Source organism: Hydractinia symbiolongicarpus, chromosome 1 (assembly GCF_029227915.1).
Source record: "Hydractinia symbiolongicarpus strain clone_291-10 chromosome 1, HSymV2.1, whole genome shotgun sequence".
Lineage (NCBI taxonomy): Eukaryota > Metazoa > Cnidaria > Hydrozoa > Anthoathecata > Hydractiniidae > Hydractinia > Hydractinia symbiolongicarpus.
Genome location: NC_079875.1, coordinates 17581007 through 17594922, shown reverse-complemented (window position 1 = coordinate 17594922; position 13916 = coordinate 17581007).

Below are 13916 nucleotides of genomic sequence, written 5' to 3'. Positions count from 1 at the left end.
GTAATATCGCATAATACTGCATAATACTGCATAATACCTTCATAATTCATAAAAAACACATAAATTTTCTGTCGATGGCCATACCAACGTAATATCGCATAATACTGCATAATACTGCATAATACCTTCATAATTCATAAAAAATACATAAATTTTCTGTCGATGGCCATACCAACGTAATTTTAACCGAAAAGCTTATGCTATTTTAAAAATTGTTTTTTATATTTGACTTTTTTACCACATTTATTCTACGGCGAGTTACTATAATAACTAATTAATTATTCATGAATTTTAATTTAAAGAGGAATTATTGAGGCTGGATATTTTTGGTGAAAGATAATGTATTATAGCTATTATCTTTACGCCCTTTAAGCACGAAAACGCCATAAAACCGACTCTCTGACATACGCGATAGACGTTAAGTACTCTGAACAATTGATCGAAAAAGGGAATAAATGACAACATAAAATACATTAAAATCTTTATTATCAAGGTTGTAATCAAACCAGCAATAAGACAACACAACACCATCATAATGTTTTTTATAGATTGAAAGTTATTACAGCAATAATTAGAATGTTCATTCTTCTTTCTTCATATTTAGCACTAAAATAACGTTTTCTGCAGATTGGAGGTTATTAAAAAAAATAACCAAATCAAAATCTTCTTTCTTCATAAGTATAATAAAAAATTCAAAAATATAATGAAATGGAACCATGGACAAAATGCCTTCATACAAATCATTGAAAATCCTTATGCTAATAATCTGTTCCACACATCGTGTTACAAACATTAAAATTATGGGCATAGTTGGGATTATTAGTTAAGTAAGAAACATTTTTCCGTAAAAAATTTTTCCTACTTTTGGAAAATTTGTAAAAATATGTTACGTTTGATTCAATTCTTCATGTTTCAGAAATAATGTACAAAGCATGAATTACAAACAACTAAATTTAAGCAATGAGAAGAACAAGGATATGTATAAAGCTAATCTGTTTTGCTTTAAAATGTTAGCATGACAACTATTAATTTTAACAGATACATTGCCAGCATCGTCATAACATTGACCTTATCAATTCTGTATATGTATCAATACAATGAATAAACTTTAAGACGTCCTTTCGCAAGTTACAATGGGAAGAATTATCGTGATCACTGAGGTGTGGAGCTTATTGTAGTGCGTGCCTACATTATATTTTCCAATACCGTTAATAGAACCTGAAGGGAATGAATCTACCAAGGTTTTGCAGATAAAACTTGTTTAGGTTTAATAGGTTTCGATTTAGAATTTCCTTTGACGAAAAAGATTTTAAGTTAAAGGTTTGCTTTTTACAAATGGAAGAAGTCTCGTCATTAGTGCTAGAAGTGCAACATTGATTAACTAACATTTGGGCTAATGCAAAAGGAACAACTTCGAGATGATTAACACGTTTCCTTTTTCTTTTATTTTGCTTTGTCATCATAACGTATGACCTAGCTAAAAATATTGAGCAGAACGGTTTAACGTAGCTTTACTCAAACTTAAAAAAACTGAACGAATTCGGTTTAAATTGCCCAGAATGTTTGTCATTATCGCAAAATAAAATAGATACTGGTTGTAAATTTTCATTTGAAGGCAGATGAGGAAAAATCTTCTGATTTACAACCATCTTGAATCATAGATGACCACAATCAGGATAAAAAGTTAAAATATTTCTCTTAAATAAACTGTAAAGGGCTATAAGAATAGCTTTATTCTGTGTAGGTATAAGGTCTGGCTGTCTACACAAAGTTAGCTACAGAAGAGGAATGGCTAGCTAACTGAAAACTTGAAAGTGCTTTCTACACAGGAAAACAAATCTGAAGATTTACATACAGATACAAAAATTAGATGGTTCAAGTACAGAGAATTTTCGTGAAGCTCTAACGTTTCACCTTCACAACTTCGCCAGCCTTGTTTTTTTAACTTTTTTGCGTATTTTCTATAGCCATACATGGAGCGAATTTTTAACCTCTCTACGAAATTTACTAGCCAATACCATAAATGGAAGACACAAGACCGTACATAGGCATAATTTTCGCAGGTAATCCTGCGAAAAAGCCTATCTGCGAAACAAAGTAGAGATTCAACACCTCAGCCTGCAAAACAAAGTGGATACTGTTAAATCCTGCGAAAACGACGTGCGAAGCACGAAGCTTTTTTGCGCCGCCCGGGAAAAGATTTGTCGTGGCCGAAGATGCACAATATTGGTGCGCCCATCCATGTGTTGGCGGTGGCGGTGGAAAAAACGACGTGTTGAGATGAAAAAAGTAGGTCAGTCGATCGCAGAGTCGACTGATGCTGGCTACGCCCCTGAAGGTACAATCATACCCTTTGTGTTATTTCTGCGGTTGAGTTTTAACGGCGTTTTTTTATGATGTTTGCGAAATTTTCTGTTCTCGATTTTTCGCGTGGCTTTAATTTTGCGGATTGACCTATTCTTGTTTTTCTGTTTGTTAACTTTGCATCATTTTCCTAATGTGGGTGGACGGAAAAAATTTTCGATGTCAAAAATTCTCGATGCGACCATGTGCCATAGTACTTATTACTTCTCTTTGCTATCGACAAACGATGAGGACGAGATTGTGCTAGATTTTCCATATGTAATCTTCCCGGTAACTTGAAAATTCTAGTTTCACCTTTCATTATGATAAAAATGTTATACTTGAATGAACACGCTAAATGACATCTATCAATAAAATTTCAAAATATGAATCTTAACACAAGCTGATAAGCAATGAAACGAGGTAACGTTACAGGAAAGTGTAGTAAAAAATAGTTTAAATTTAAAAATCGTTTGGATAAACTTGAATCTACAAAATGAAAAAATTAGTGATATCCGAAATAGGAAATATTTTGCAAAAAAAACTTTCGCGATTTATGATTTGTCAGAAAATATTATTTGATTATTTCTTTACACATATATATGTTGTTTAAGCATCAGTGCTTCGTTGAAAGTCTAGTCAAAGTCTAGTCATATTTTTGCATAGTTTTTAAGGGAAATTAGGCAATTCAAAGAGGCAAACTTAAAAAAATTTAGTGGAACATTTTTTGCCACTTTAGAAAGATTGTACCCAATAAACACTCGCATTCACACATTGATCGTGGAAAGTTTCAGTGCCAAAAACTGCGAAATTGTCTGTACTAAACGTTTCTGCGATTAAAGCAAACATCTCCCTTCTTTAAACATTTTCGCTGAGTTTCCAATTGGACATACATTTTGAAATTATCAAAAGTGATAGAAAATTTGACGCTGAAATTCGATCATATCTTGAGGAAAAATTGTTTATGTGGATATGAATGAGTTGCGGTACACTATTCAGCAAGTTAGTAGATAAACCACAAATATTTTCTTTTTTCGTTACTTTTTTTCTAATGTTGAAGGTGTTAAGTCATGTGGCAACAACTCCAGTTTAAAAGTTCAATGTTGTTCCTAAAAATATATTTAGTAGTGTTTTATATCTAGCAGTGTTAATCCCGGACAAAGTTTGTTGAGAAAAAACAAAACACAAGCACATTTTCTTGATTCATGTGTTTGTATCTTTGTTTATGTGAAAATTTATATGTGCACCAACCTAACACAGTTACAAATTTATACCAAATAAATACCAAAACACCAGGCAGGTATTGGTATACTAGGGATCAGTTTCCGTCCTCCTTCCCCCTGTTTCAATTTTGAATTCGTGACACAGGGTTACAGTCACTTCAACATTGATATAAGGAAAAGTGTGGACGGTTTTCAACCTTTTTTTAGTCTTCTCAGGCCAGTGCTGATACAAGTACTGAATTAAGAATTGTAATTTTTCTTAACAGTTTTCCCAGTATTTTAGCCATGGTACCTACAATAAGTCTATGAAAAAGCTTGGAGACATTTACAAACCCATGTCTTGGTAAAAAATATACACCAAAAGGCAGTATTGGTGCAAACGATATTTTTCCATTATCCTGCCTCCATGTATTTTAACGGAGAAAACTGTCGCGCACAGAAACGCGAAAGTCTATGTCGTTAAATTATTAAAGGTCAACGATTTGTGAAATTTTGCCCCAAAATAGTCTATTTGAGTTTCAATTTAATTCTTTAATAATGGGTTCAAAATTTTAAAAGTCATCATTTGGGTAATGCTTGCAAAATACTTTTCAAAAGTTTATAGCTTTCCATCGCATAATTTGATCCAACAATTATATGTTGTATTTTGTAGCTTTTTTTCTTTTTTTTACAAAAATAATTCTAACAAAAGAAAGACCGTTTCAAAAGAATTTTAAACGTGACGTGTCTTCTTCTCCTTCTCTATTCTCCTAGAAACACAAGTGCAGTAAGTTCATGCATGGTCTTTTTTATTGTTCCATCGTTCTTTTTAAATGCTCACATTTCTAAACGAAGCATACAAAACTTCTTGCTGGCAGAAATTATGCAAATTCCAATTCGTTTCAGATTCCTTTTCTTGCACAGCCGGTGATTTTTTTTACGAAAAACACTGATAAAGTTCGTACGTGATTCTAAATCAGCGCAGATGAAGAAAAGTTATTTTTAGACATATTTTGATTTAAATCTATTTACATATGACGGTTGTTTAATAAAGGAATTATAAAAGAGTTTCTCACATTTTTAATATTTTTTACTTATGCAATATATAATACTTATTTGAATACTTTTTACTCATATATTGTCGTATGTTATTTAGCGATCTTATGACGTCATTCCTCTGTGTCAAACAATTTTGGAATTCCAATTTTAAAAACCGGAGAAAGAAAATCTAAACAAGTAAGGAATATGCTATTAAGGGGTGCTCGTTAAATGCATTGAAAATAGTGTTCAAAACATCTTAAACTTCAAGTAAAAGTCTTAGTCAAAGACAAGTTAATTTTCATATTTCTTTTTTTTTTGTCTTTAGCGTCAGCGATTTTAAAAATGGAATTATGCAGGTCAAAGCTTTTTAAAATCCAAAGATGCGTGTTATTTGTTTTTCCGACATGTTATACTTCAGTATCATTTATGTGCGTATGAGGAATACAGCAGAATTCTGCGACGGGCATAGAGCTAGTCTATTATAAGTTACTTAACTTTGAAACAGGAAAAAAGAAAGAACAAAGAAAAGGTATGCTATGTTTTCGGTAGCTTTCGTGCAGTATGTGTAGCTAGTATGCTAAAAGAAAGACTGGTTTTCATTAAAAGTGAGTGGTTATTAAATATTTAGTTTTTCAAATTACTTAAACCTAAAAACAATTATACGATCATTAAATTATTAATCATTTCTGGTTTTATATGCATGATGATATTGCAAGCACCTGAAAGAGAATAAAAATTAGTAGCTGGTTGCAAAGAATCTTTTTCAAATTCTATTAATATTTAAATTTTTAAACGTTAGAAAACAAAAATCTAATTGTCATCATTCCAAACTTGATAGGGTATTAATTCTATAAACAAGCTAGAAAAGTCTGTAAATTGTTAGGCTGGAATTATATTTCAAATACTTACTTTGATTGGTTATTTAACATTTTGTTCCTTAGTCGAAATTGTTAGAATACTTCTGAAACTCACTTTAAAGATAAATTTAATACGCGCTTTTCTAATGAGAATATCAAAATTCTAAACAGGCTTGTCATTACTATTATTTCTTTACTAGGCTAAACAATAGACCTATTGTTGTCAACCTGAAATCCCAACCAGATATTCTTATAAAGCATATTCTTACAAACGAAAAACTGAATATTTTACTGATATAAAATATATATTAGCGGCTTTCCTTGATCATTTCCTTCTATATTGTGATTTGATGATGCATCTGCAAAAACACGGCGCACCCTTCATTTAAGAGAATACTTAATCTAGATATCAAAGGCTTAGCGCAACACGTCCACAAAAGCTGGTTTTACTGATTATTAATAAATCCTATTAAATACATGTGAATACTAATCAAAAAACTCATGTTTTATAATTGTATATATTCGCGTTAGGAAAGCCCTTTTTTAGTTAAAAAACAAGAAAAAGGTAATGCGACAAATTAGTACTGCATTCACCGTCTTATATCAGCAGCAGCGCCCTTTACGTTTCTTTGAACAGCAGCACCTTTTAGAAGGCGGCATTTTTTCTGAGCAGCAGAGCTTTTTATAATGCGGTGTATTTTTTGGTATAGCGCTTTTTAAAGGGCGGTATTTCTGTAAAAAAGCAGCACCTTTTATAGGGTGGTCTTTCTTGAAACGATGCAGGTAGACCTTATGAAATAATAAAAAGAGATTTCATGTTTATCATTTCTTTTTATACAACAGCGCGAACAATGAATAACATAGACAAACTCGTACTAAAATGCGACAGAAAGATGTTTATAACCTGTTTTTTTAAAAAAATAGACGGCAAATTAGTTAGATAAGGTATAAAATTTGCCATTACGATTACAAAGAGACGTTTGTTATATGTCTTTTTAAAAGAAACCAAGAAAACAAACCAAGCAAAAAGGACTGAAGTCATTTTGGAGAGATTATTCAGACGTCTGCAACATGTATATTTAATTAAAAACATGATTTTAACGCACCAAAGGGACTTTTATGTTTACATATAAGCAGTAAAATGAAATTATGCCTTTTTGCTTGATATTAATGTGAAAAATGATATCAATTTTTATGTAGTCAGCCGTTTTGTCAGGATAGCCTACTCGATTTTTGTCAACTTCTTATACCAGGTAATTAGACAGTCATTCGAATGTCATTGATTGACGGGAGAGGCATATGTGAAAAAACGCCTAAAAATTCTTTTTACTTAAAATTTTTACATCTTTACAACTAGTAAAACATTCTTAATGTTTTGAAAGGCAACTAGTCAGTTACTTATAAAGAGGTTTCTTAAAAAAAACGTATAATTTTTACACGAAAAGATTGGAGCTTGTGAAAAGCTTGGTGCCATTTAGACTATTTGACACATAGATAACACAACAGGAATCAAAGAATTTTAAATCCCTGTGAAATTTTTATAATTACAAAGGAAAATTGGTGACATATCCTATAAAATGCTAGAAATACATAATCCCATGTCGTCTGTTATTAAGACGCTCGATGGTTGTTGGGCAACCAGTGAAAATAATGCGCCCTAGCTACCTTATGCTAACTGGATGCGTTGCTTCAATTTTCTATAAATTTATCGTTCAAGTTTCTAAACATAACAACTCCGATTGAAAACATTATGTTACCATGAACAGATTTTATATATGCAAGTAATCTTTCTTAAGAACTTGAATTGATGCATTCAGATAGGCTTTATTGGCAAATAATTAAACGTATCTATATTTTATGTATATTGTACAGATAGAAACGCATATAGCGCATATATATGGTGTTTACAGTATCCAAGGTGCATAGAGTACTGATAGGGGGTATATATACGAATATATAGTTATATAATGTGCAGTACTGCAATAATAATCGATAACCTGAGGCTGTACCACAAAGTAACTCCGGAGGTGTAAGTGTTGTCAGAGCTTGCGACTTCGATCTAATGGACGAGGACGATCTAATGGACGAGGACGATTTCCCCGCAACAGTGCGGGTAAATCGGTTTATTGTATCTGTTAACCGCCTTAGGGATAAAACAAAACAAAAAAAACATTTTCTGCAGATCCCAAATGAAAAGTCTTACGAAATAAACCTGTGTAACCAAACATTGTGCAACCTCATCTCAGGGCTTGTTAGGTTTTTTAACTTCCGATAGAACCTAACAATTCCTTGCAACGAGGTTTACTATTGTGATCATTAGAATTGTAGGGACTTTAAGGGTGACATGGGCGTTAACGATTTTTATGTTAATTGTGCAGCCAAGGGTTTTGTAGTTGTTTCTTTCGTATGATATGTTTCTTATAGATAAATGTATCGTCGGAATTAGGTACTAAAGTATTTCCAACGCTTCTTGAAATCTGTTTAGGATGACGCCAATACCCGTCTCTATCTGTATCTATCAGTAAAAAATACGACAGAATATCCGGCATAAAGATTTTAACCCGCTGAATATTTAATTTGTGTCGTAGTCACTGGTTACACAAAAGTCAATAGCAGTGGCGAAAGAACTTTTTTATTTACTAAATAGAATCGTAATGCGGGTTATTTTAACCTCGTGTATATGCAGATGGAGTGCAGTTTGCGCAAAAATAATAATTCGTCATATAATTCGTCATCAGTTCAAAGCAATTAAAAGTAGTTTCGAGACGTATTAAAATGATAGTTTTAAAAGCAAAACTTGTTAAAGATAAATGGATTCTTTCTTTTTCCGCCTTACTTTAAAAAAACAAAGTAATTTGTGTCTTCGTGGTTATAAAAAAATCATGTATTTACCATTTCTATATATGTGTGTGATCACAGCGTGTTGAAATTAAAATTTTATTAAAAATTGATACATTAATAATCCATGATTATATATAGAATGGAAATAAAATATAAAATATAAAATATGCACCGTACAACTGAAGAAGAGAAAAGCTTACGAAAAAATTCACACCTGCCGCAACGAAAAGTACAGAAATAAAGTTATCAAGGAGTTTGTTAAAACAATACAAAGAAATAATAATGCTGCAAAGAAAAGACCAAAGTCTCTGAGAGAAGAGAAATTTACTGTTTTGTTTTTAAACCATGATAGGTTCCATAATTGCGTTGACTGTATGTCGATTTTTCGCTGCAGCTTTCCACACGTTTGGATTCTACTTGCTATACAAAACGAGATCGTCGAAGTTCAGTCGTGGTCAGCGCTTACATTTAATGAATTTTAGTTTATCGGAGATTCTTTTGTGTGTTTTTGACGGTGTACGAAGGATATGTCAACTGACAGGAGCAGATAATGTTTTCACTTATATATTGATATTTCAATGGACTGGTTTGTCTCTTGGGTACTACCTGGCTATGATTCTTCTTACAGTAGATCGGTTTTTTGAGTTCTTTCTTAACATACAATATGCCACGTATTGGACTGAACAGCGCACAAAATACTCCATTGGTATCTCTTGGATTATAAATATACTATTTGGAGTAATCTCTCTAATCACAATGCCGAATAATGCCGAGAAGGTTTCAGAATTAACAACAGTATACTTTTTCACTCCATTTGACGTGACCTTCATATTAATTGCATTTCTTTCATACGGATATTTATTTAAAACGTTACAGCATATGAAGATGCAACGCCAGCGGTCCACACCATCCACAGAAGCGTCCTCTCCAGTGACTTCTCCGTTGAACGGAGAATCAAAATACACGCCTAGGGGAAGCAAAAGGAAAGCTATCAGAGCGAAAACGACAATAAATGTGTTATTTATTCCCTCCTGGATTATTGCTACATATCTGATATTTATCACGGTGCCTGATCAAATTTATTTTTACCATTATGTGCTTAACAAAGTTCCTGAGGAAACTTGGCACGAAATTATTGGATTTATGTATTGCTTTGGTTTCATTTCAGACGCTATGATATATATATTTCTTTCACCAGCCGTGAGGAATACGTTATTAAGACTTATAGTACGAAATAAAATGAAATGGTTGATGAAGTGATAATGTCTTGAAGTAAATTAGTAATATATAACAATGTTTTGAAGTCGTGTGTAATTACAATTATTAAAGGCGGGAAATATGTATGAAATTGACGACATGTCTTTTTTTTAATTATTTTTTTATATGTGTTAGTGTTCGGAGATGTTTGGAAGTGGTCGATCGTACATAGCGTAATTATTACAGGTACGCAGTACAAACCACCATAGTAAAGTCTGAAGTAAACAAGTAAACATGACCTGTTTGATGAGGATTCACACGAGAAATATTGATTATTACGAATTGCCAAAAAGGATATTTTTGCGGTTCTAAAAAAAAGCTGCTAATATGGAAGTAGGTCTAGGCAAGAAGGAAGTATTTAAGAAATGTCTAAGAAAGTATTGTTTTTTCAGTCCAGAATGCGAGGTTGTAATTTTTGGCTGTTTCTTGTTGAGAAAAGGCTTTCTTCTTTTTGTTTGCTTTTTAATTTTAGTGTTATGCAAATAACCAGAGATCATGACCCAGTGGAATACATAACCAATCAAAGAACGCAACAGATTTGAATTCTTAGTAGTCAAAAATGCATATTTTTCCGTCTGAACCAATATAGGTTAGGTTAGTTATTGAAAGTAGGTGCTCTAGGTGCCTTCTCCCCCCCTGAAAGAGAACATGACAACCTAATGTATATAAGGACGAAATGTCTCTTTTTTGGAAGTCAATTTCAATCTTAATATTCTCTCTTTTTACAAGCGTTTGCTTTAGAAGATGTTTTCTCAGAGGTTGCACTGTACAGACTTAGCGTGGCTTCAAAATTTGGGTGCAGAAATACAATCTTCTGTTGTCCCTTTTTGTTAATAACAGATCATACGTCAGTTATGCTTACAAGATGTTTACGAAACAGAAAAAAATGAAAGTAGAAGTGAAAATCCGTTTTATTATTTTCATTATAAAAAAGTTCCGTCAGCTTTTTAAAGTTTTCAAATTTACTCTTCGCTTGTAAAAAAATTAAATAATAATACAAAAATCAGGAAAAAGTGTGAAAACGCAACCTTGTAATATATTTTTTAGATAAACTTGTGAAAATAAAATATATTTTTTGAGAAGTGACGTATTTTACGCCAAAGATGTTCCAGAAAATCAATCCTTTATTTTAATTTTTAAAGTATTTTCACAACGCACCAACAAATGTAAAATTTCTCAAAAAACGTTTAGTAACTCGCCCATAAGCACCTAAGAAGCAAAACCATTTTCTTTCGCTTAGAAACTGTATCTGCATAATCTCCTAGCCATGCTTATTCTTTGTCAATGTTTCTCTCCTGTCTCTATATTGTATCATTTCTTCTTGAAATCAGGCTGTTTCCTACTTCAAAACAAATTTTTCACGACAAAGGACGAAAAAACTTTTAAGCATGCGTAGATTTCTTTATCGAATTTATTTCATGGAAAGGTATTTTGTGTGGAACTTGTTAAATTCTTGAGGATTATGCAAACTTTTTGCGAAGCAATTGGATACTGTTCTAGATAAAAAGGAAATAAAGTGTAAATCAGAGCCTCGATCAGAGACTGTTGGTTTGTGGTCGGATTCATGGCTATGGTTACTTAAACTTACAGAGTACTTTCACCGATTGTGGAAAAAATGAAAAAAGCTTTTAAAACCTTGAATAGTAATATAAATATTGACAAAAAATCAAGATATTTGAAGGCAGTACAAACTCAAAAGAGCAACTACGAAGCTATAAAAAGGCGTAACATCTTTAGTGACAAAAACCTGAGATCAGACATAGAATTATGTTTCTGCAAATGCAAGACTTAGTGGGCTTTGTCTGATATATATCTGATGCTTTAGAAACATCTTGTTAGCTACTAACTCAGCTTTCTAAGTTTCCTTTTTAGATTCTGCAACAAAGATACTCTAGATACTTTAGATCGCGGTTTTAATATCTTAAAACTGAATAAAATATTTTTATGAAATTGTAGCGATGTTCATACTTGTTACAAGAGCGGGAAATTTCAAAAAGGTGCAAATATTGCTGAGTTCATATTGAATTCAATATGTGTCTGATTTTTTTTAGAACTAAATGGAAAGACAAAATAACATTATTGTTGTCTGGTTATTCTACCAACTCTTATTTTGGTTTTGATAACATTAACATCCCTGCTTAACAAACAAAGAGTCTGCACCTCAATATATTCTCAACCAATCATATTACAGAAGTTTTGTTTTATTCTAGAGAAAAAATCTCTCCTAAATATGCAAAATGGGTGTGGTGCATTGTTCATTAAAATGATTTGGTTAGAAAGCCCGAAAACATTAAACCAAGTCAGTTGTTCGTGTTGTATCTTATATCGTTCGTCAATATAACAGAAGGTTTATTGCGGAAGTTCTTGTCAAAGAAAGAGAATTTATCCAGAGAGAGTTAGAGTTCTATTATCTTTTGATACGTGAGTGCGATCTTATGGTGATCAATAATTAAAAGTATTTGTATGCGTTTCTTTAATTATATCTACCTATCTTATCACTTCGTAAATAAAACATTTTCATTAAAAATTCTATCAATAGGTTAGACAATTGGTTTACAGCAACGTAACCTCCCATTTTTGGAATTATTTATTTATTTAGTTTTAAAACAAAAACAGAAGGAGATTAGTAAAACAAAAAAAAATGAAAACAACAACAAACCTTCTTTGGAATGTATTGGCCACGTGTTATAAAAGCAAAAGTTAAAAATTGCTTAAAACGAGAAAGCTCCTTGCCTTCATGGTCATGAAGGCTAGAATTTTTATTGGACCAAAATTTTTTTAGATTGTTTTTTTCGCGCCGTCTTATTAATTAGTTAAGTAACATTTTTTAATTCTATAAGACGAACCTAAAGTTTTGCTACTTGATTTCTTTGAAATACCTCCTAAATTTTTAACATAGTATTACAGTGGCTGGTAAAAAATTACCGCCCACTGTAATACAACTTGCCATATCTATTGAACTATGGTGGTATTTCGCTTAAAAGGGCTAGGCTACAGCCTTTATTTCAGAATCCCCACAAAACACGATTTTTCCCGGCTTTGTTGACTAACCACAAGGCTAGATTTTTCAAAAATTTAATCAGTAAATTTTTTGCGTGTTGGACATGCAGACGAAGAATTATGAAACAATCTAAGTCATCGTGACTTGGTCATTATAGAAACTGCGGCGCTGAGCTTGGTAGCTTTTTTTTTTGTTGATGTTTTTGTCTTCTCAAATTTTTTCACATTTGTAATATTATGTGGAGTAAAATTCGTTTTTACAATTTTAAAAGCTACATGTCACTTCTTAGTTTTTGTTATATTATTTTGTGTTTCTATTATTGTATTTACTAAATTCATTACAATTATACAACAATTAACAAAACTCAAAATTAGTGCTCTTTTTAACCGAATTTGATGACGTCATCAAAAAGCAATTTTCCACTAATTTCTTTAATAATACCTAGACAACACTTGGTAAGTTTCTATTCCAACGGACAACAATTGTAGAAATTACACAGGGAGTCGAATCCCCTCCCCAGTATTGAGGAGCCCCTAAATGACCCACCAGGAAATGGGTAAAGATAAAGATCTTGTTGGACTTGCTATATATACATCTTAAACAAACCAATTTTAAGATTTTGACTACAAGCATGGATTTTAAGGGAGCATCCTAAAGCCAACTAGCTCGTGAGTCTTGTTAACTTCTATTCTTTTTATTCACACAATCTGCAGTGTCTTTGGTTTAGCCTTTCTTTGTCTCCGGATAAAAAATGAACACATTGGTGAATCTTTTACGCGGAGCCAGCTCTGATGCGTTTATACGTGAAGTTTAGGCTTAGTTTTTATTTCCCTGAACTAACTGCCCCGAAACTTCTTATTTGCACTGACTGGCTATACATCGTTTACTGCGAGGCCAGGTTTTATTCGAAATGAACAAAAAAACTTGAAGAAAGTTGGAAAGACAAAACAGGTGAAAATATACTCTATTTATATTTTTACGCAGAGCTAGTTACCAAATAAATATTGTTGACATATATCTTGTTAAACGAGTAAAAGGTTTTTGTATTTTTTGACTATTTGTGAACTAATCCACTAGCCTTCTTAGCTCTGCCGTAGCTAGTTAGCTAGATGTTGGTGACTTTTTGAGTTAACCAGCTATAGCTGGTTATAATGTAAAAGGTAATAAAATAAGAACAATCAGTACACAAACACAAAACACATGCAGGGCGTCTGGTTGGTTGAACCCACTGATATCGAGGGGCTAAATAATTTAAACCGAACACTGGTAATTAGATGTACTACTCCTAATACATGGAATTACAATCCCGATACTTACTTGCGCGCGCATCTGAGTGATTACGTAATGCCCGATGCGCGCGCAAAAATGGAGGTA